The sequence below is a fragment of the Narcine bancroftii genome, chromosome 9, assembly GCF_036971445.1.
Source record: "Narcine bancroftii isolate sNarBan1 chromosome 9, sNarBan1.hap1, whole genome shotgun sequence".
Taxonomy (NCBI): Eukaryota; Metazoa; Chordata; class Chondrichthyes; order Torpediniformes; family Narcinidae; genus Narcine; species Narcine bancroftii.
The window spans coordinates 121385720-121409029 of record NC_091477.1 but is presented as its reverse complement, the minus strand read 5'-3'; the positions used below and the strand labels follow the sequence as shown (position 1 = coordinate 121409029).

Sequence of the window (23310 nt, the reverse complement as noted above, 5' to 3'; positions counted from 1 at the left end):
TTGTATATAATCAATAAATGGGGTCCACTTTAACTTATAAAAAGACATCTTATCTTGTATAGAAAAAGATATTCTTTCCATCCCTTGACATTTCTTAATTCAACCCATAATGATTCTATCTCTTTTGACCCTCTGTCCTTTCTTTTATTGATTAATGTCATTGCTTATCGTCAGAGCGCCCCCACCTCCTCTACTTATCTTTCCTATCGACTGTGTAACCGTGGATATTGAGCTCCCAATCACACCCCTCATTGAGCCACATTTCAGTAATGGCTTGTAGAGCTCGTCAAAAGAATCAAAGACTTGTTGATCCAAACCAAGGCTTTTATTAGCAAAAGACAGGAGCTCTTCACAGGTGGCCGACCAGTCCGGAATGATCCGACCTGGCTAGGGACACAACCCTTTAAGGCCCAGACAGTAGGTGTGGCTAAGCTCTCAGCCAATTGCTGTAAGCACAGTCTAGATACTGTAACTATATACACTATATGCATTGGTGATAGATCTGTACTATCACATTCACCCCTTCTTGGAGAACTGACTGGAAAAAAACAAAAAAACGAGGGAGAGAATGAAAGGAAGGGATAGGTTAAGGTCTGTAGCGGTCAGGGGGTCTGACCATCAGGCGTGACCGCCGTGGTGTCGGGATTGGGGTCGCTGGAGTGGTGTCGCCAGTGGGCTCATCGGGTGCGACTGTTCCTTCGCTCAATTCTCCAGTCGTATTGTCGGCAGGGTGGCCCGGGTCGTCAAGGTGCTGTTGGTCCTTCTGTTGCGACACTGGGCCTGGGGAATAAAGAGTTGGAGAAGGTTGGGTTGGGGGGTTTGCTGGGTCTACCGCGTCCTGAGATAGGTCCCACACCGAAACAGTGTCCTCCCGCCCGTCTGGGAACTCAACGTAGGCGTAATGCGGGTTCGCGTGGAGTAGAGTCACTCGGTCGACCAAGGGGTCGTTCTTTGAGTGCCGGACGTGGCGTCACAAAAGGACGAGGCCAGGGACAGTGAGCCATGCCGGTACAGTGGTTCCTGATTCGGATTTCCTCGGGAAAAGGAACATCCTTTCGTGGGGGGTGGCATTTGTTGCGGTACATAGGAGGGAGCGGATGGAGTGTGAGGCACTAGTTTTTTTTAAAACTTTATTTAAAGATTTTATCACAAGAATAAAGAGAAAAATTACATTTAAAGAAAAGATAAAAAATAAAATAATAAAATTACAATACATTAGTAACCTAACTTAAATCCGACTAACCCCCCCCAATAATCACAACACAACATTAATGACCTAATTTAAATCAGTCTAACCCCCCCCCCACATATACGGCCACTAAGAAAAAATAAAATCTATATTAAAAAAACCATCCTTACCCCCCAAAATAAAGAGTGAAGAGTTAGTAAAATTAATAAAATTATATATATAAAAAAAACACTCACCTACAAGAAAAATAATAATGAAAAAAAAGAATCATCAAATCTAAAATATCACACTTAAAAACATATTTAAGTCAAACTTAATTGCATGTACTAAACAAATGGAGTCCACTTCAGCTTATAAAAAGGCATCTTATCTTGAATTGAGAAAGATGTCTTTTCCATAATTAAACAGGATTTCATCTCTAAACACCCCTATCCAAAGTTAATATATTTCTATCTTTCCAAGTAAGCGCTATACATTTCTTGGCCACCGCTAAGGCTAAATAGATAAAATAAATCTGATAATCATTTAATCCTAAGTCAATTAATGATTGCATATTCCCTAATAAAAATATATCAGGATCTAATACAACATAGATATTATATAAACTATTAAATATAAATTGAATACCTTTCCAAAACTGTTGCAATCGATCACAAAACCAAACTATGTAAACAAGTATTAGCCGTCTGATCACAGCGAAAACAACAATCTAACTTACTAAGACCAAATTTTTTAAATTTCTCTGGTGTTAAATATAATTGATGTATAAAATTATAATTAATCATCGCTAATCCAGCATTAATCAATTTCCGAATGCTATTTTGACAAATTTCCATCCAGGCTTCTTCAGCTATTGTAGAACCTAAATCTTTTTCCCATTTCAACTTATCTTTATCCCAATCTTTCTTGCTTTCATTTTCTTGTAAAATACAATATAAATCAGATATATACCCCTTTTTTGGTATTGAAAGCACATATTTCTCAAAACTAGTTTCAGGCAATAGAATCATATGCCGGCCACATATCATATAACATAACATATAACAACAATTACAGCACGGAAACAGGCCATTAGGCCCCTCTAGTCCGCACCGAACCAAACACTCCTCTCTAGTCCCATCTACCTGCACAATGACCATAACCCTCCACCTTCTTCTCATCCATATACCTGTCCAGCTTTTTCTTAAATAATAAAATTGACTCTGCCGCCACTATTTCTCCCGGAAGCTCATTCCACACCGCTACCACTCTCTGAGTAAAGAAGTTCCCCCTCATGTTACCTCTAAACCTCTGCCCCTTAACTCTTAACTCATGTCCTCTTGTTTCAATCTCTCCTACTCTTAACGGAAATAATCTATCCACATCCACTCTGTCTATCCCTTTCATAATCTTAAATACCTCTATCAAATCCCCTCTCAACCTTCTACGCTCCAAAGAATAAAGACCTAATCTGCCCAATCTCTCCCTGTACTCTAGATGCTTAAACCCAGGTAACATTCTGGTAAATCTTCTCTGCACTCTCTCCCCTCTGTTTATATCCTTCCTATAATTAGGCGACCAGAACTGCACACAGAACTCTAAATTAGGCCGCACCAACGTCTTATACAATCTCAACATCACCTCCCAACTCCTATATTCCATGCAATGATTGATAAAGGCCAGCATACTAAAAGCCTTCTTCACCACCCTATTCACGAGTTTCTACCTTCAGGGAACGATGTACCGTTACTCCTAAATCCTTCTGCTCTTCTGTATTCATCAATGCTCTCCCATTTACTACGCATGTCCTGTTCTGATTCTTCTTACCAAAATGAAGCACCTCACACTTATCAGCATTAAATTCCATCTGCCATTTTTCAGCCCACTTTTCTCAGCAGCCCAAATCCCTCTGCAATCCTTGAAAACCTTCTTCATTATCCACTATTCCACCTATCTTAGTATCGTCTGCATATTTACTAATCCAATTCACCACCCCATCATCTAGATCATTAATGTATATAATGAACAACAATGGCCCAATACAGATCCCTGAGGCACACCACTGGTCACTGGCCTCCAACCTGACAGACAATTTTCCACTACCACTCTCTGGCCTCTCCCTTTCAGCCAATGTTCAATCCATTTGACTATCTCAAAATTTATACCTAAAGACTGCACCTTCCTAACTAACCTTCCATGTGGTACCTTATCGAAGGCCTTACTGAAGTCCATACAGACAACATCCACCGCGCTACCCTCATCCACATTCCTAGTCACCTCTTCAAAAATTTCAATCAGATTGGTCAAACAGGACCTTCCGCCCACAAATCCGTGTTGAGTGCTCCTGATCAGACCCTGTCTATCCAGATATTTATAAGTACTATCTCTAAGAACTTTCTCCATGAATTTACCTACCACAGACGTCAAGCTTACAGGCCGATAATTGCCAGGCTTCCTCCTTGAACCCTTTTTAAATAACGGAACCACATGCGCAATATGCCAATCCTCCGGCACTATCCCCATCTCTAATGACATTTGGAAAATTACCGTCAGAGCCTCTGCTATTTCCTCCTTTACTTCTCTCAATGTCCTGGGGAAGATCCTGTCTGGTCCCGGAGACTTATCCACCTTTATATTCCTCAAAAGCCCTAACACTGCATCTTTCGTAATCACTATATTCTCCATATTTATCCAATTTGCTTTTTTTATCTCACATATCCCAATATCCTTCTTCTTAGTGAATACCGAAGAAAAGAAACTGTTCAATATCTCCCCCATTTCTCTAGGCTCCACACATAGTTTTCCACTCTGATTCTCTAAGGGACCAATTTTGTCTCTCGCTTTCCTTTTACCATTAACATATTTGTAGAACCCTTTTGGATTAATTTTCACCCTGCTTGCTATAGTCTCCTCGTACCTTCTTTTAGCTTTCCTAATTCCTCTCAAGATTCCTCTTACATTCAATGTATTTTTCAAACATCTCCTTAATTCCATGCTTCTTATACCTAATGTACGCCTCCCTTTTTCTTCGAACCAAGTTTCCAATATTCCTTGAAAACCACGGCTCTCTCAAACCTTTTGCCCCTCCTTTTAACCTAACAGGAACATAAAGCTTTTGCACTCTCAAAATCTGATCTTTAAAAGACTTCCATCTCTCTACTACATCCTGCCTATAAAACAAATTGTCCCAATGCACACCCTGTAAGTCCTTTCGCATCTCCTCCAATCTAGCTTTTCCCCAATCAAAAACCTCAATCCTTGGCCCTGATTTCTCTCTTTCCATAATGACATTGAAGCTGATGGCATTATGATCACTGGACCCGAAGTGCTCGCCAACACTAACCTCCGTCACTTGACCCATCCCATTTGCCAACAGTAGATCTAACACTGCTCCTTCTCTGGTCGGCATCTCTACATATTGTTGTAAAAAAACTATCTTGCACACATTTCACAAACTCTAACCCATCCAGCCCTTTCACAGAATGTGTTTCCCAATCTATATGTGGAAAATTAAAATCTCCCATAATTACAACCCTGTGCTTATCACAGATATCCACTATCTCCCTACAGATCTGCTCCTCTAGGTCTCGGTCCCCTCCGGGTGGTCTATAATACACCCCTACAAGTGTAACCTCTCCTTTCCCACTCCTCAGTTCCACCCAAATAGCCTCCGTGGATGTGCCCTCTAATCTATCCTTCCTAGGCACCGCTGTAATATTTTCCCTGACAAGCAATGCAACCCCACCTCCTCTTGCCCCTCCGACTCTATCACACCTAAAGCAACGAAACCCAGGGATATTCAGTTGCCAATCACATCCTTCCTGCAACCATGTCTCACGAATCGCTACCACATCATACTTCCAAGTATCAATCCACACCTTCAGCTCATCCACCTTTTTTACAATACTCCTGGCATTAAAATATATGAATTTCAGAGATTTCCCAATTCTTAATCCCTGTTTTCCCTCATCTTTAATAACAACATTATTTCCTTTTCCTGCCAATTGCCCTTCATCTTCTTCCAGAGCATTTCCTTTCTCTATCACCTGCCCATCCATGTTCAAATACTTACTACAAACTTTCTTTGTTTGCATTCTAACCTTCTCCTTACTGCTCTGTACTATTTTGCTCCCTCCCCCCAACCATTCTAGTTTAAAGGATCCTGAGTAGCCCTAGCAAATACCCCTACCAGGATTCTGGTCCCCCTGGGATTCAAGTGTAACCCGTCCTTACTGTACAGGTCACATCTTCCCCAAAAATGGTCCCAGTGATCCAGAAACTTGAAACCCTGCCCCTTACTCCACCCCTTCAGCCACGTGTTAATCCTCCACCTCATTCTATTTCTATTCCCACTGTCACGTGGCACAGGGAGTAATCCAGAGATTACCCCCTTTGCGGTCCTTCTTTTTAACTCCCTACCTAACTGCCTGTACTCACTTTTTAGGACCTCTTCTCTATTTCTCCCTATGTCATTGGTACCTACATGTACCACGACCTCTGGCTCCTGTCCCTCCCACTTTAGGATATCCGGGACACGAGCAGCAACATCCCGGACCCTGGCACCAGGGAGGCAAACCACCATCCGGTTCTCCTTGCTGCGTCCACAGAATCCCCTATCTGTCCTCTTAACTATGGAGTCCCCTACCACTATTGCCCTCCTCTTCCTTTCCCTACCTTTCTGAGCTACAGGGGCTGACCCTGTGCCAGAGGCACAGCCACTGCTGCTCCCCCCAACTTTGATGTCCTCCTCAACAGTACTCAAAGAGGCGTACTTATTGCTGAGCGTTACAGTCATAGGGCTCCTCTCTGGCACCTTATGTTTTTCTGTCCCTCTCCTAACTGTTACCCACCTTTCCTCCTCCCGTGGCCCTGGCGTGACCACCTGGCTGTAACTCCTGTCTATGACTTCCTCTGTTTCCCTAACCAGCCTGAGGTCATCAAGCTGCAGCTCTAGTTCCCTAACACGGTCCCTAAGAATCTGCAGCTCGACACACCTAGTGCAGATATGGACATCCAGGAGTCTGGAAGACTCCAGGACCTCCCACATCTGGCACTCCCAACAACACACAGCCCTAACACTCATCCTTTACCCCAATAAAGTAGTAATAAAGACTATCTTACCTTAATCTGCAGTGACTCGTCCTCAACCTGTGCTCCCTCGCTTGGGCCGCTCCCTCGCTTGGGCCGCTCCCTCGCTTGGGCCGCTCCCTCGCTTGGGCCGCTCCCTCGCTTGGGCCGCTCCCTCGCTTGGGCCGCTCCCTCGCTTGGGCCGCTCCCTCGCTTGGGCCGCTCCCTCGCTTGGGCCGCTCCCTCGCTTGGGCCGCTCCCTCGCTTGGGCCGCTCCCTCGCTTGGGCCGCTCCCTCGCTTGGGCCGCTCCCTCGCTTGGGCCGCTCCCTCGCTTGGGCCGCTCCCTCGCTTGGGCCGCTCCCTCGCTTGGGCCGCTCCCTCGCTTGGGCCGCTCCCTCGCTTGGGCCGCTCCCTCGCTTGGGCCGCTCCCTCGCTTGGGCCGCTCCCTCGCTTGGGCCGCTCCCTCGCTTGGGCCGCTCCCTCGCTTGGGCCGCTCCCTCGCTTGGGCCGCTCCCTCGCTTGGGCCGCTCCCTCGCTTGGGCCGCTCCCTCGCTTGGGCCGCTCCCTCGCTTGGGCCGCTCCCTCGCTTGGGCCGCTCCCTCGCTTGGGCCGCTCCCTCGCTTGGGCCGCTCCCTCGCTTGGGCCGCTCCCTCGCTTGGGCCGCTCCCTCGCTTGGGCCGCTCCCTCGCTTGGGCCGCTCCCTCGCTTGGGCCGCTCCCTCGCTTGGGCCGCTCCCTCGCTTGGGCCGCTCCCTCGCTTGGGCCGCTCCCTCGCTTGGGCCGCTCCCTCGCTTGGGCCGCTCCCTCGCTTGGGCCGCTCCCTCGCTTGGGCCGCTCCCTCGCTTGGGCCGCTCCCTCGCTTGGGCCGCTCCCTCGCTTGGGCCGCTCCCTCGCTTGGGCCGCTCCCTCGCTTGGGCCGCTCCCTCGCTTGGGCCGCTCCCTCGCTTGGGCCGCTCCCTCGCTTGGGCCGCTCCCTCGCTTGGGCCGCTCCCTCGCTTGGGCCGCTCCCTCGCTTGGGCCGCTCCCTCGCTTGGGCCGCTCCCTCGCTTGGGCCGCTCCCTCGCTTGGGCCGCTCCCTCGCTTGGGCCGCTCCCTCGCTTGGGCCGCTCCCTCGCTTGGGCCGCTCCCTCGCTTGGGCCGCTCCCTCGCTTGGGCCGCTCCCTCGCTTGGGCCGCTCCCTCGCTTGGGCCGCTCCCTCGCTTGGGCCGCTCCCTCGCTTGGGCCGCTCCCTCGCTTGGGCCGCTCCCTCGCTTGGGCCGCTCCCTCGCTTGGGCCGCTCCCTCGCTTGGGCCGCTCCCTCGCTTGGGCCGCTCCCTCGCTTGGGCCGCTCCCTCGCTTGGGCCGCTCCCTCGCTTGGGCCGCTCCCTCGCTTGGGCCGCTCCCTCGCTTGGGCCGCTCCCTCGCTTGGGCCGCTCCCTCGCTTGGGCCGCTCCCTCGCTTGGGCCGCTCCCTCGCTTGGGCCGCTCCCTCGCTTGGGCCGCTCCCTCGCTTGGGCCGCTCCCTCGCTTGGGCCGCTCCCTCGCTTGGGCCGCTCCCTCGCTTGGGCCGCTCCCTCGCTTGGGCCGCTCCCTCGCTTGGGCCGCTCCCTCGCTTGGGCCGCTCCCTCGCTTGGGCCGCTCCCTCGCTTGGGCCGCTCCCTCGCTTGGGCCGCTCCCTCGCTTGGGCCGCTCCCTCGCTTGGGCCGCTCCCTCGCTTGGGCCGCTCCCTCGCTTGGGCCGCTCCCTCACTTGGGCCGCTCCCTCACTTGGGCCGCTCCCTCACTTGGGCCGCTCCCTCACTTGGGCCGCTCCCTCACTTGGGCCGCTCCCAAAAACCTTTCCTTTACTTTAATACATTACCCAATGTGACCACTAGCACTGTCCAATCCTAACCAGTTTCCTTTAATTACTCCCACCTGCACTCTCTATTCAATTACTGTCTCTGCACTGAACAGCAATCCCCACCTAAATTATTAACTCTTAATTAAGCACAGTGCTCTTAATCAGCACAGCACGCTCCCGCCTCTTCGCTCCTTGCCAACTGGACCTCAACTGAGGTAAGGATTTCTTTGTTTTTAAAACTCCCTCCTTGCTGACGTCACCACACCCCTGTGCACTAGCTCCTCCCCTTTTAAATTTTAACTTAAAATTAAATTAACTACTTTAACTTTAAATTTACACCAACAAACCCTTCCCCTTACAATTTAAATAAATAAATACACACCTGACTTTTTAAATAAATAGATAAATTAGGACCACTCTACTCACGTCCGTTCAGCACAGCACGCTCCCACCTCTTCGCTCCTTGCCAACTGGACCTCAACAAATGATCTTAACTGTTAATACACAAATACAGTTTCCACTAATACCAAATTTCCTTTGTAGTTCCTCAAAAGAACAAAAACATCCTTCGAAAAAACAATCTGATAAATTTTTTATTCCTTTCCTTTCCCATTGTTTTAAAATGATATTGGAGACTGTAAAAGGAACAAGTTGATTATTATATAATGGCAATCACCCAGGCCACTTATTTTTAAGCCCCAATTTATTAAGTTTACTCGTCCATAAATTCAATAAATGTTTCAATATTGGGACATCATAAGTTTGTAATAAATTTTTATTCCATCGAAACAAAAATTCATGTGGAGATTTTTCTAAAATGACTGCCATTTCTATCTTTGCCCAACTAGGCGGATCCTCCATATACATTAGAGCACTAAGAAATTGAGCTGCCTCATAATAATATTGAAAATTTGGTAATCTTAAACCTCCAAATTGAAAATCCCACGTCAACTTTCGCATTGCTACCCTCGGAAATTTTCCCTTCCATAAGAATACTCTAACTGCTTTATATAAATCCTTAAAAAAAACTTTAAAAAAACAAAAAAATAAGGAATTGATTGAAATAAATATTGTATCTGAGGAAAAATATTCATTTTTATAGTATTAATCCTCCCTAATAAACCTAAAGGTAAATCCTTCCAGCTTATCAAATCTAATTTAATCTTTTTTATTAAGGGAAGATAATTAATTGAATATAAATCTTGATATAGCAAATCTATAGCAAATAAAGCAGGTGACAATGGACATCCTTGTCTAGTAGACCTTGTTAAATCAAAAGATTCTGAAATCTGCCCATTGGTAGCAACTCTAGCCTTCGGACTATTATAAAGCCTTTATCAATCCAATAAACGAGGAACCAAAGCAAAACTTCTCAAGTACTTTAAATAAAAACTTCCACACCACTCTATCAAAAGCCTTTTCTGCATCTAATGAAACCACTATTGGATAATTCATTTGAGATTTAGATTTATTTATCAAAGTGATTAAACACAAAATATTATCAGATGCATATCTATTTTTTTATAAATCCTGTTTGGTCTTTATGTATTATTTTAGGTAAATATTGAGCTAATCTATTAGCCATAACTTTAGCTACAATTTTATAATCTACATTTAGCAACGATATTGGTCGATAAGAAGAAACCTATAAAGGATCTTTATCTTTTTTTGGTATAACTGTAATTATTGCATTAGAACAAGATTCAGGTAGTTGAAAAGTTTTATAGATTTGCTGTATTACATCCTTATAAATAAAAGATATATCAACATAAAAAGTTTTATAAAATTCTATAGAAAACCCATCTTCACCAGGTGCCTTTCCATTTGGCATATCTCTTATGGCCATTTCAATTTCATTTTCTGTAAAAGATTTATCCAACTCTTGTCTATCTTCTTGATTCAGTTGTGGCAATTTAATATTTTTCAAAAAAGAATCTATTGCATCTTCAGTTACATCTTTACATTCAGAAGTATATAATTTTTTATAAAAATTACAAAATTCCTCATTAATTTCGTTTTGTCTAAAAGTAATACCCGATTTCTTTCTAATTGCTGGTATAATCCTAAATAATTGTTCCTTTTTTAACTGCCATGATAAAACTTTATGAGCTTTCTCACCCCATTCATAAAACTTATGTTTAGTTCAATTCATGAAACATTCAAACCGATATGTTTGTAATTCATTATATTTAAATTTTAAATTAGTTAACTGATTCTTTTGCATTTCGGTAGCATTTTTTAAAAAATTCATTTTCAATAACAGTTATTTTTTTCTCTAAATCTTCAATCTCTCTGATTCTCTCTTTCTTTACTTTAGAAGCATAACTAAGAATTTAACCTCGTAAAAAAGCTTTCATTGCATCCCATAAAACAAACTGACTAGAAACAGAATTAATATTATTACTAATAAAAACCTCAATTTGTTTTTTTAAATAACTAATAAACTCTGGTTTTTGTAATAGCATAGTATTAAATCTCCATCTTGGAGTTCTCTGAACATCTTGTGAACTCTGGTATTCTAATAATAATGAATGATCTGAAACCAACCTAGCCTTATAATCCATGGATATAACCTTATCCTGCAAATGTGTTGAAATTAAAGAATAATCAATTCTTGAAAAAGAATTATGGCGTGAGGAATAAAAAGAAAAATCTTTCTCTGTAGGATTAAATCTCCGCCAAATATCAACTAAATTTAAATCTGTCATCATATTAGTCACTTGTACTGCCATCTTAGATTTCTTAATTAGTCTTGGATACTTGTCCAATAAAGGCTCCAATACAACATTTAAATCTCCCCCAGTCATCACATTAGAATTTGCTTGTCCAAGTAATAAAGACATATCCACAACAAAAGCTGTATCCTCAACATTTGGAGCATAAACGTCAAGCAAAGTCCAAGCCTAATTAAAAATTGTACAATTCAATTTTAATAATCTTCCACCATTTTTTTCTTCATTCTGTAACTGAAATGGTAGATTCTTGTGCACCAAAATTGCCACTCCTTTCGCCTTTGAATTAAATGAAGAATAAAAAACTTGTCCAACCCATTCACGTTTAAGTTTCAAATGTTCCTTATCTGTTAAATGAGTTTCCTGTAAAAAAGCCACATCAACTTTTAATTTTTTTAAGTAAGCAAGTACTTTCTTATGCTTAATAGGATTATTTAAACCCTGAACATTAAGAGAAGCGAACTTTAACTTAGACATTTCTTACAACAACGCAAACAAACAAAAAAAAGAAAAGAAAAAAAGAAAAAAAAAAGAAAAACAAGAAAAGAGGAAAAAAAACCCTCCCCTTATCCCCTCTTAAAACTACAAGAAAAAAAAGAAATTAATTTTTCTTTAAAAAGAAATAATAAAAAAAAACTTCACTCCTAAATCCAAAAATTAGTTAAAAAAAAACAGGTAAGAGGTTACAACCACCTCCTCCTGTCTTAACCGCACAATGCGGTAACTCCCACAAAGTATTGGGTGTGAGATAACTCGCACGTAGCTGACGACTTCTGGAAAATAATGCCCACCCAGTTCCCTCTCCCAACTCCCATTTCACATTAAACCATCATCATTATCTAAAATCTTCTCAGAAAAAAAAAAATTTTTTTAAATCAGCTTTGTCACTCCGACCACCATTGCTTCCATTTCTTCTTGAAATTAGACTCCCATCTTGCATCTCCACTCTCTTTGGAGACCGTTGGGGACTACGTCATTCCTGAAATTGCATAATTGACAACAATTGTATATTGTATTTATCTTTTAATTGATCAAAAGTTAATAAGAAAGATCCCATAAAACAATCTTTTATCCTCTTTATCCTTTTATCAGTTATTAATTTTCTCTTCCACAACTTCAAATTTCTTCTCTACTTCCTGCATCATTCTTTCCATCTTTGTCAAATTATTATTTTTAACTATACTCTCATTGCACTTTTTAACTTCTGCTGTTAATTGCACCAAAGATTGTTGAACATTTTCCATATATTTCATTTCAGCTGTAAATCTACAAGTCTCTTTCATTTTTTTTCTGTCTTTTTAGCCACAGCTCCTTGTTCTAGATGTCATCCTCATTCTTCGTGGTCTTCATTCTGATCACTGGAGCTGGAAGCTTCTTGGACTTTTTTATAAATTACCTCCAATTTTTTTTTCTGTGTGAGGAGTCGCACATGTGCAGAATCATTTTGCTCCTGTAGCAGTCGACTATTGTCGGGGAGATTTGGCCCTTCTAGTCCGCACTGATACAAGTACCCTCCTCTAATCCCACTTACCAGCACTCTACCCATATCCTTTCACCCCCCCTCCCATCCATATACTCATCCAACTCTTTCTTAAATGACAAAATTGACCCTGCCACCACCACCTTTCCCGGAAGCCCATTCCACACAGTAACCACTCTCTGAGTAAAGAAGTCTTCCCTCATGTTACCCCTAAACCTTTGCCCATCAACTCTCAACTCATGACCTCTTGTATCCATCTCTCCTACTTTCAATGGGAAAAGCCTTTCCACATCAACTATCTATCCCTCTCATTATCTTAAACACCTCTATCAAATCCCCTCTCAGCCTTCTACATTCCAAGGAATAAAGACCTAAATTGCTCAATCTCTCCTTGTATTCCAGATGCTGAAACTCAGGCAACATTTTTGTAAATCTTCTCTGCACTCTCTCTATCTTGTTAATATCCTTCCTATAAATCAGTGTCCAGAACTGCACACAGTACTCTAAATTTGGCCTCACCAATGCTTTGTACAGTTTCATCATTACTTCCCAACTCCTGGATTCTATGCACTGATTTATATAGGCAAGCATACTAATGGCCTTCTTCACCACCCTATCCACATGCGCTCCTACCTTCAGGGAACAATGCACCGTTATTCCTAGATCTTTCTGTTCCACTGCATTCTTCAAAGCCCTCCCATTTACCACATATGTTTTGCTTTGATTATTCTTTCCAAAATGAAGCACCTCACACTTATCAGCATTAAACTCCATCTGCCATCTTTCTGCCCACTCCTCTAAGCAGTTTAAATCCCTCTGCAATCCTTGAAAACCCTCTTCATCATCCACAATTCCCCCTATTTTAGTATCATCTGCAAATTTACTAATCCAATTTACTGCCCCATCCTCCAGATCATTAATATATATGACAAACAGCAACGGTCCCAATACCGAACCCTGAGGTACACCGCTTGTCACCGGCCTCCATCCTGACAAACAATTATCTACAACTACTCTCTGGCACCTTCCTTCCAGCCCGTCTCTAATGACATTTGAAAAATCACTACCAGAGCCTCCGCTATTTCCTCACTAACTTCTCTCAAGGTCCTGGGGAAAATCCTGTCAGGACGTAGAGACTTATCCACCTTTATATGTTTCAAAATCTCCAGTACTACCTCTTTCTTAAACACTATAGTCTCCATATTTACCCCCTTTGCTTCCTTTACCCTGCTCAGTTCAATATCTTTCTCCTCAGTAAATACTGAGGAAAAGAAATTGTTCAAGACCTCCCCCATCTCTTTTGACTCCATACGCATTTGTTCTTTCTGATTCTCTATTGGACCAATTTTATCTTTCACTTTCCTTTTGCTATTTACATATTTGCAGAAACCCTTTGGATTTATTTTCACCCTGCTTGCTATAGCCACCTCATACCTTTTAGCTTTTCTAATGTATTTCTGAAGATTCTTTTTACATTTAATATAGTACCCAAACATCTTTTTTCCCTGTTTCGTATATTTATTTCTTCGAACCAAGTTTCCAATATCCCATGAGAACCATGGCTCTCTCAAACTTTTGACCTTACTTTTCAACCTAACAGATATATAAAGATTTTGTACTTTTCCTCCATTTCTCTATTACATCCTTCCCAGAAAACAAATTGTTCCAATCCACCCCTTGTAAATCCTTTCGCATCTCCTCAATCCTAGCTTTTCCCCACTCAAAATCCTCAACTCTGGGCCCAGACCTATCCTTTTCCAATAAATATATAAATTCAAATCAAGCTATTGAGAGCTTAAATTTTCAAACTAATGTGTTGTTGATATAAGCTCCATATTTTCAAAGAGAAGTGATATTTATCACATAAACTATAATATTTTTTCAAGAGGAATACAAGATCTCATTTCATTGCCATCTCTGCATCCCCAAATCCATATTGGACTTCCAGGTAATAACTACATATTTCCTTGAAACCAGCTAAAGCCAGTTGTAAAAATTCAATCTGATACATAGTTAACCTTAGTTTTAAACTAAATATTTTAATATTTCCTAATAAAAATAATATTGGGTCGAATGGAAGTCTAACCTTGAACACTTTCTCCAAAAATAGTCTAATTTGTATCCAAAATGACAACTTTAATACACTGCAAAGATGAGCGAACAAAAGAGCCTATCTCTTTATGACATCTGAAAAAATTCATTTGAATGTTTTAAATTTTTGAGGTGTTAAATATAATTGATGTAAAAATTATATTGTACTAATCTGCATCCGACATTAATAATTTTAGTCTTTAAATAATCTTTACATTATCTTTACATAACATTCTCCAATCATCTTGATCTATTTTTCTACTTCATTCATTTTTCCAGTTTAATCTTGATATATGAATATCTGATTTGGACATTTTTCTTTGAAGTAATTATACATTTCTGAAATAAATTTATGAATACCCCCTTTAAGTAAAATTTTTAACTCAGATTGTCCAGGTAATCTTAGACTTTGACCTAATTTATCAATTAGAAAAGTTTTAATTTGATAATAACAAAAAAAGGTAATAACAAAAAATACTATATTTTTCTTTCATTCATTGAAAAGAAATAAAATAACCAGCTTTAAAACAAGCTTCTATCACTCGAATCCCCATTTGAATCTATATCTTTAAAAATTGATTATTATTAGTAAAAGGAAAAAGATTATTTTGATATAAAGCTGTTTTATGTGAAATCTTGCCTTTCTCACCTATCTCATAATCTATTCTATTCCACAATTCAATTAAGTGTTTAGTAGATGGGTCATTGCAGCCAATAAATAATTTAGTATTCCATTTATAAATAAATTCTAGTATAGATTTTTCATCTATTTTAGTTAATTCTATATTAGCCCATGTTAAAGATTTATCTAAATCAAACATTCCATTAATAAATTTCAACTGAGCAGCTTTGTAATAATGTGGCACACGGCTGCGGAAGGAGAAGGCAAAGATGTCCGCCTCCCTTGGACACAACGTAAAAATCCTTTTTCATCGAGTATGATGAGCTTCTTCTTCCTGATCCTTGTTTACTTGATCATCATCGATCTCAATCGATTCTCGACATTGCAACATCTGAGGGTCCATCTGGACTCGATGTTTATTATTAGACAATGAATTAGCAAACTCTACGGCTTCATCTTCATCAGTAAAGAGCTGTGATTGGTTCTCTCCAAGAAAAACTTCAAGTACAGCTGGGTATCGAAAAGCAAATTTATATCCTTTTTTTCCATAAAACAGATTTTGCCGGATTCCTTCTCTTAACAATAGACATACTCAAATCTGCATTAAAAAATACTCTATTATTTCCAGTCATCGAAAGACCTTGTAGTTTTCTACTATGCTGAACTGCCAATCTTAATCTCGTTTCTTTATCTTGATAATGTATACACCTGATTAAAATAGGGCGTGGCAACTGACCTGGAAATGGTTTCTTTCTAATAACTCCATGAGCTTTATAAAGTTCCAATCCATTCGGGAAATTTTCAGGAACCTAAAATTTCAGGAATTCTTCTTTGAAAAATTATACTGGATTAATCTTCAGGGAGTCCAACAACTTTAACATTGTTTCTATAACTGTAGCCCCTTTCACATTTGTGTCCCACTAAATCGGCCGTTCAGTGTCTCGGGATATGAATGGGGGTTTGACCTTTCACACTAGACCACTCCTAACTGGAACACTGAACGCTTTCACATTTGCAAGGTTCTATTCCCAGCTTTTGGTCTGTTCTACCTTTAATTGGAAGGGCCCGCAATGCAATTGCCCATTTCACACTTGCCTGATCTCAATGTCTGCAGACACCGGGGATTGTACCAGGGGTCGAGGCCATCAATCCCATCTGACGGTAGCATTGAGCAGATTTTGCATTCACACTTGTCACTTTAAAGGGTGATTGGCGTACGATTCCTGGGATCACTGGCATCACTCCATCCTTAGAACTTCCCAGGCCATAAAATAATCTTCCATTTTGTTAACTATATCCTGACATTGTTCTATGTCAAGAAGATAATCTTCTTCAATCTTCTGAACTTTAGCCTTAACTCTATCCACAGTTTTAGCATATTTTTCCATATCAGCTTTAATAGAAGTCATTTCATCTTTAAGAATTCAAATTGTGAATTAGATTCAATATTTGCAGAAGCAAATTGAGAATTCATTTGAATAGTCAGCGTTTTAATTTGTTCTGAAATTATAGAAAATTGAGCTCGAAGATCTACAGATTGAGGTATAGTCTGATACACCAAGTCTGCCCTCTTCCATTGCTTGTACATACTGGGGTCTGTGTCCACTGCTGCTCCCTCCACTTGTAAAGTCTCCTCTTCTGTTCTTACTTCTTCCTCAGTTGATGTTGTAGTTTGATTAGCAACGCTAGTTGACATGGGCTTATCTGGCTCCGATACTTGGTATAAGGATGCCGATTCGGTAATGCACATGTGCAAAAGTTGCTCCTGTAGTGTCAATTTGTGTAGTCTCTTCTGTACCCCAGCGCCAACTTTGTCGGCTCCCCGAGGAAGTAGTGCTGGGGTAACATTCGCCGTCACCATTCTCAGAAAATGAGGAAGCAATTGGGCAGGCTCGATCGATAAGGTAGGCCCCGTTACTTCAATCATAATAACCTCTTTTAATGTTGTGTTTTTTCCGCAGTTTGAGCTTTGATTTCTTCATAACTATTATAAGTGAGTTTTAAAACAAATCTTGTTATCTCTATTTTTTTAAAAAAGCTTTTTCATTCGGATTGTAATTAATTCTGCCAGATTGGCATACTTTCACGTCTCCAACCTAAGCCATCATGCCACGCCCCCTTTATTTATAAATTTTAAACCATGGTCATAGTTACATTACACTCAAATCCAAAAATTATTTCAAAAGAAAATTGTAGAAGTGTATATATAATCCCACCCCACCCATGCTCCCCACCCCCAACCCTAGAAAAAGTGAAAATAGAAAGAAGAAAAAAGAAATACTGGAGGATGCCAAAAAAAATTATTATAGTATAAAATCTATTGGCGGTTACCAAGAAGTGAGGTGTTCATAGAGCCTATGAAACATGCAAACCCACATTTTGTAAATATGGGCTCCATATTTTCCAAAACACATGATATTTATCTCACAGATTATGTAATTTTCTCATAATCTCGTATGCAACTACCAAGTTCCCATCTTTCCAAACCTAAATCTATTTCTGACTTCTATAATATTGTGATACATTTCCTAGAAACTGCTAAAGCAATGAACACAAATTCAATTTGATAAATATTTAATTTTAATTTTTGCCTTATAACCTTAATATTGCTCAATAAAAATAACATCAGATCCTGTGGGAATTTGATCCCTGTAATTCATTCCAAAAAAACTACCGGCACCTAACCAAAAGTGTCTAACTTTAGGGTATTACCAAGTTGAATGAAAAAGAATTTCCAATCTCAGACCTACACTTAAAACATAAATCTGATGCGGCAGAATTTAATCTATTTAATTTTTGTGGAGTCAAATATAATGGATGTAAAAAAATTATATTGGCCCAACCTATATCTTACATTTATAAATTTAGTCCTGTTATTCTGACACAACTCAATCCCGTCCTAATCTGTGTCTGTAAATCTACTTCCCATCTTAGTCTTGATTGATTCACCCTAATTTTGGGGGCCTATAGTTGAAGTAAATTATACGTTACTGAAATAAGTTTATTTACAAGTAGTATTACAAACCAGTAATTCTAATTCACTCTGATGAGATAACATTCAAACTAGGACCTAGGAAATAGGAGCAGGAGTCGGCCATTTGGCCCGTCGAGTCTGCTCTGCCATTCAATAAGATCATGGCTGATTTTGCCAGATAAAAAAGCTTCAACTGCATAATAGCAGAATAGAGTGTTGTTAGGTACCTTAAATTTTTCCCTCATTTGTTCAAATGTTATAAATTTCACATTCTCAAAGTAATCCTCAATCTTTTTAACATCCACTCGTCTCCAAATCCTCAAAATGTGGTTACCCTGTAGAGGGTTGTTCGCGAGTGCAATGAAGGAAATGAAACCACAGGCTGGAAGTTCGTTTAGCACAACTTATTTACTTTGAAGTTCGCACTGCCACCCCTTGTGTACGGGTACTTCAGTCTGAACCGAAAGAGAAGGATCCATGATGCCATCTTTGCTGTGGCTGCTCCGCTGACCACTCGTGACAAGCGGGACCGGTTCGCCACTGCAATTATTTGCACCACCGCAGAAACACCCCCTCCCTCCAGAACCAGCGCTGGTGGTCTCACTGCACGTCGTGGGTGACGTCTGCTGCTTCAGTGGCTGACCTCTATGTACTGGTGGCGGGACTGTTACCGGATCTGACAAGTCCAAGTAGGCTGGCTGGAGTCTAGAGTGAAAAGTTCCTCTCTGCCCCTGACATCAAGAGTGAAAGTCGATGCATTTCTCTGGAGCACCTGTGTAGGGTCCCTCAAAGGGACAGTGGAGGGGTGGTCTGTGTCTGCCCCTGCGAACAAACACATAGGCGCAAGTGTCTAAACCTGCGGGATAAGTGGGGGGGTGGTGGCAGTGTCGCGATGGCGGTGGTGGTGCAAGTGTTCCCAATTTGTCTCTGTCTTTCCAGTACGACGGCAGTACCAGGACTTTGCCCTGGTGTGAAGGGAGGAATTAGCCTGGGACTGCAAGGGTTCACTGTGGACCAACTCTGCTGAGGAGGTCTTGAGGTCATCCTATGGCACTGTGCGGATACTGAGGAGGACCCACGGCATTTAGTCCTCCCAGTCTGGCCTCTCAAGCTTTACCATTAGGGCTGACTTAAGGTGGCAATGAAAATGCTCGACTAGTCCATTGGACCGGGGATGGTAGGCAGTGGTGTGATGAAGCTGGGTGCCCAGGTGTTTGGAGAGCTTATTCCAAAGGGCAGAGGTGAATTGGGCCCACTGGTCGGTAGGTATGTGCACTGGGACTCCAAAGCGGGAGACCCAGGCAGAAAGGAAAGCCTGTGCACAAGAGTCAATGGTGGCGTGCAGGAGGGCCACCGGGTAAATCTGTCCATTATCGTGAGCAGGTAGCCCGATGCTGGAGAAACAGGCAAGGGGCCCGCAATATCGAGCTGGACATGCTGGAACCTGCAAGTCAGTGGTTGAATTGTTGGAGGTGGGGCTTGGTGCACGCTGAACCTTTGCAGTTTGGCAGCTCGTGCAGGTTTTCACCCATTCACTAACCTGCTTTCGCAAACCGTGCAAGACGAAATGTGGGGATATCATCCAGACTGTCATTCGGATGGAGGGATGGGAAAGGCCGTGTAGCATATCGAAAACCATTCGTCGCTCTTGGGCGGGGACGACCGGTTGGAATTGGCCAGTGGAGACGTTGCAGAGTAAAGTCACACCATTGGTTTCCAGTGGGAGGTCTCAGATCTGCAGACTCATGATTGACGTCTTGAAATGGTGGGCCTCAGGAGATTCCTGTTGGGCTTGAGCCGGGTCGTGACAGACTGTGAACAGCTAGCCTGGAGAGTGTGTCGGTGACAACATTCTCTTTGCTGGAGACATGGTGGATGGAAGTGGTGAACTCGAAGATGTAAGTTAAGTGCCACTGCTGGTGGGCGGACTATGGGTCGGAGGATTTGGAGGATTACCCGCTGTTCTGCCTTCCCCCAGGTGAAATCCCAATGGGACCTCCCCAAAGTGGACGACCATGGATTTCCCATCCCATCTCATGGCACTGGGTCACCAAGAGGGCCATTCTATGCTGAATGCCCATGGGTCGGTGTAGATCCATAGCCCTACCACTCGACTACCCGCTCACTCAGCTGCCCACTCCAAACGCTGAAAGCCACGGAATCCTTGCGCCCCCACCCAGGGAAGGCCGCAGCATTAACAGCGTCCATGGGATCAGTGCACTCGTGTTTTGCAAGACACAACCTTGGTGAATTTTCAAATCCAAGCTTTGATCATGAGATTGAGCTTTCCAGCCCTCATTTTTCCCTCTAACTGAAAATCCAATGGGTCTGGAAATGGTGGGCTCATCACTTACCATTCCCTCTCTCAATCTCTTACTACAAATCCAGCATCTCACTGCAAAGTACCTCAAACTCCACAGCTCTGTCTCTGTGAGAGCCACTGTTCTCTGCCTTCCTTCCCTGGCTCCTTACGGCCCTTATTCAGACTTCTATCACAACCAAGGATTACAACATAACTACCCACTGTTTCTTGTTTAATGTAGGCACAGTTCAGATGCTACCTACAACACCTCAATATACAACAGCCCCGATCCCTGTGTAGTGCACACCTTACTCAGTTCGCAACCTGGAGTGGAATTGGGTGTAGCAACTACTAACCTTTATAGTCGCTTGGATGCTAAGAAATGTTATTATGAAGAGACGAGATGTATGACTCATTCAATTAATGCGTACTAATGTTAAGTTTTCCAAAGTCTTACTCAAACACACAAACTTCAACGATGATGTACATTATAATATGTTGGTAAATATTCACCACAATAAGTTCTCAAACAATTATCAAAATGTTCATTAAAAGTTGTTACACAGTCAATAGATGTCAGAACATTCTCTTACCATCCATTTCGCAGAACAAACTAAACTCTTATCTATCAAGTAAGCAGAGAAAACTGGTTATGACCCTGAAGCAAAGATGTTGCTGGGAGACAGCATAGGCAAGCAAGGTAGAGGTCAGTGCACCAGAGTACAACAGCACCACCTTAACTGAGAATTTGATGGTGAGTTGGGATTGTTGTGGAGAGAGTGGAAGGCAGAGCATTCGGAGGAGGTGTCGTGAATTTCTGAATCACACTCCCATACCAACCTGTCTGTTCATGGCCTTATGTACTATCTCACCCAGACCACCTGCAAATTGGAGGAACAACATCTGATTTTCCGTCTGGGCACCCTCCAGCCAGATGGCATCAACATCGACTATTCTGGTTTCTGCTAACCTGCTTTCCTCTTCTCTCCCATTCCCCTTTACAGTTTTTCCAATTCTCCTCCCTCCCCTCCTCCCCCTTGGTCACTGCTGTCCCCTCCCTCCCTTCTCCACCCATCACCTCCTGCCTTTGCCCCCTCCTCCCCCATCTCTTTTTTTCCGACGTCTGCCAACATTCTTCCATCCCTTGATGAAGGGCTCAAGCCCAAAATGTTGGTTTCTGTATCTCTGCCTTAAAGGGCTCTGTTGATCCTGCAGAGCTTCTCCAGCATTTGTGTTTTTACTTCAATCACAATGTCCACAGATTTTTGTGATTTACTAAAGCAAAGGAGGAAAAACCCAACGCCCAACCCCAACCAACTAATTTTCCCCTGCAGCCGCTGCAACCGTGTCTGCCTGTCCCGCATCGGACTGGTCAGCCACAAACGAGCCTGCAGCTGACGTGGACATTTACCCCCTCCATAAATCTTCGTCCGCCAAGCCAAGCCAAAGAAAGAAAGCATATCCCAATCTTTCCTGCTCATTTGCACAACTCACCAGTCCAGTGTTAATCGGCCTTGCCAACGTCTACACACAAAATCCACAAATCGCCATGCTTTTTCAGGATTCTTTTACTGTTGTGTAATAGCACAGAACATGTAATATTACACAGAATTGCCTGCTGCCTGCTCTAAGGCAGACAAAGAGTCGCCATCAGTGTCACCCAGAGCATATTAAGAAAGAGAAGTGGAAGTGTGATGTGAGGAACAAGTTTAGTGGGTCTAAGAAGCAACGTGTCTGAACATGTGGACTGTAACAAAAGACCTTTATTTTCCTGCGAGGGGAAGTCACCACAGGGATCACACACTCAGGCAAGGTACAGGCAACATACTCACGTCGGATGCAACTAACAATGGGTAATCGCTACACACTGAAGAATGTAGTAAAAAGACGCAACAATGATGCCTGCCACCCCTCAATCTGGTGCAGGTAGGGCACCCTGATTAGTTAGAAAAGAAAGTTTACAACAATCGATTTGTACACGTGCATCAAGACCCAACCCATTACTGGTGTACACACACCTTGTGATCGAACCTTCAGCGTTGTCTACAGCTCGTGACCTAGAGTGGAGCTTGGACTTGTCTTCAGGGGAAAAGAAATTCAGCTGCTCCACATTTTGGGCTCTATACCCCCAGCTAACTCTTATACAATACCTTCTTTGGACCTGGAGTTCGGGTGGCCAATGGATTGAACAGGAGTCCGTGTGGCTGGAGATGAATCCACAGACACTGGGTGACTCTGGGGGGACACTTATTGTATTACAGATGGTCATGTGACACCTCTGCTGGGAACCTGGTTGGAAGCCACCACATCTCTCAGACAAGGTCATGACACCCACAGTGAGCACTGGCCAGTGGAGGTCAGCTCGGGCTTTCCCAAACTAGGGCAGATGATTAAAGGAGGCAAAGTGTGTGTCCTTTCAAAGTGACTGTGGGTGGTCTTGACCTTGATTGACAGATATGGTTCTGACCAGGTTCCCACCAGAGGGGGTCACACAACCCTCCAGACAACAAAAAGACCCGCTGAGGGTCTGTGGATTCGCCTCCCGTAGCCGCACAGACTCCTGTTTGATGAATTGGCAAGCTGAGCTCCAGACCCAAGAGGGCATCATACCTGAATGCGAACGAACAAGTGTTGCTTTAATGTGTCACTAATGTATTTGGGAGCTGAGTTTGAGGTCACAGCTGATTGGTCAATATTGTTTGCTTTCAATGCGTTATTGATTAGCTATTTAATCTGTCAGCAGATTTTTTTTAATGAATAAATGGATGTGTTTCAAATGGTGTGTTATTTCTGTAAGTAGAAGGAAATGCATTATCAGTTCATCTTGCATTTTTGGCTCCTGCTTCTACCCAAATAACTACCTCTATAACTGCAGATGATGCTTTTACAGCCAGTGTGCCCAGATGTCAAACTCGACTGTTCAAACAGCTGAGTGTCTTAGGGGAGGGGAAGAAGGTAGAAGTGTTTGCCGATTATCCAACTGTGCAGTGAGGCCCAGTGGTTATAGTACAAGCCTCCTGCTACTCCGCGCTGGATACGATGACATGTTTGATG

The 23310-nt window shown here is 42.7% G+C and overlaps 1 long non-coding RNA gene across 1 annotated transcript; it reads right to left on the bottom strand.

The window, feature by feature from the left end:
- Positions 1-303: 303 nt before the first annotated feature.
- LOC138742744 (uncharacterized) lies at positions 304-21920 on the bottom strand. Its single transcript, XR_011344381.1, has 3 exons — positions 21751-21920; positions 8482-8549; positions 304-780 (listed from the first exon to the last, which is right to left on the bottom strand). It is a non-coding gene; the product is annotated as an uncharacterized lncRNA (long non-coding RNA).
- Between the last annotated feature and the right edge of the window lie 1390 nt (positions 21921-23310).